Genomic DNA, 806 nt, shown 5'->3' with positions numbered 1-806 from the left:
AACCTCCCTACGCCTGCCAATACCATTATTCTTTATAAATGAATAACTAGATTTATTTTTGTATCCCTCATTAGAGGCGTCGGCTGATAGGCTTCAGTCCGGTCGTTCCATGGTAAGTATTGTCATAGTATTAGTGATATTCATACCAGCATGTTTATATCACATAGTATTAAAATGGAAATTTATGTTTTTAAACAGAAAAATACTGGTATACGATTCGACTGTCCTGTTTATAAATCTGAACATCAACCCACATCAGGTATGGTTGTTTATTGTAGGTGAAAGTTTGCACATCAGACTATCCAATGCTGTTGACAGGTTGCGTGTCAATTTCTTTTTTAAAAAATGCAATCGTTTAATTTGATTTGATTTATAATTATGGTATTTATAAAATAGTACAGCTCAATGTAAAAGCCAGGTAAAACATTAAAATGCAATGCTAAACCTATGAAAAGTACTAGACTTAAAGCAATTAAATATGAGATGGTGTTAGCACCAACACATAGGCTTGCGTGCAGTAATTAAAATAATTTAATAAACATAGCACATGAAAGTACAAAAGACAAAACCATAGCCAATTATAGTAATTTTGGTTCTTATTGCCAATGGTCCTTCAGGTTCAATTGGAATGTAATATTGCAAATTGTTTTCGTATAGATTAGTTTTTAGCTTTATTTGTTATTAGTTCACAGACTAATGCCCGCAGATATTCGGGTCATTGCAGCACTTGGCGATTCTATAACGGTATGTACCTAAAAAATATTATTGCTCAAACTCAAGTTGTATTTAGGCGGCGGTATTTTTTT

The 806-nt window shown here is 32.6% G+C and overlaps 1 long non-coding RNA gene across 1 annotated transcript; it reads left to right on the top strand.

The window, feature by feature from the left end:
- The first annotated feature begins 69 nt into the window (after positions 1 to 69).
- Positions 70 to 751, top strand: LOC117100140. Its single transcript, XR_004444079.1, has 3 exons — positions 70 to 112; positions 199 to 259; positions 686 to 751. It is a non-coding gene; the product is annotated as an uncharacterized LOC117100140 (long non-coding RNA).
- The last annotated feature ends 55 nt before the right edge of the window (positions 752 to 806 follow it).

The sequence above is a fragment of the Anneissia japonica genome, unplaced genomic scaffold (assembly GCF_011630105.1).
Source record: "Anneissia japonica isolate Jap-2015-1 unplaced genomic scaffold, ASM1163010v1 scaffold170496_len806_cov158_single, whole genome shotgun sequence".
Lineage (NCBI taxonomy): Eukaryota > Metazoa > Echinodermata > Crinoidea > Comatulida > Comatulidae > Anneissia > Anneissia japonica.
The sequence above is the reverse complement of the archived record's forward strand: the minus strand, read 5'-3'. Positions and strand labels throughout refer to the sequence as shown.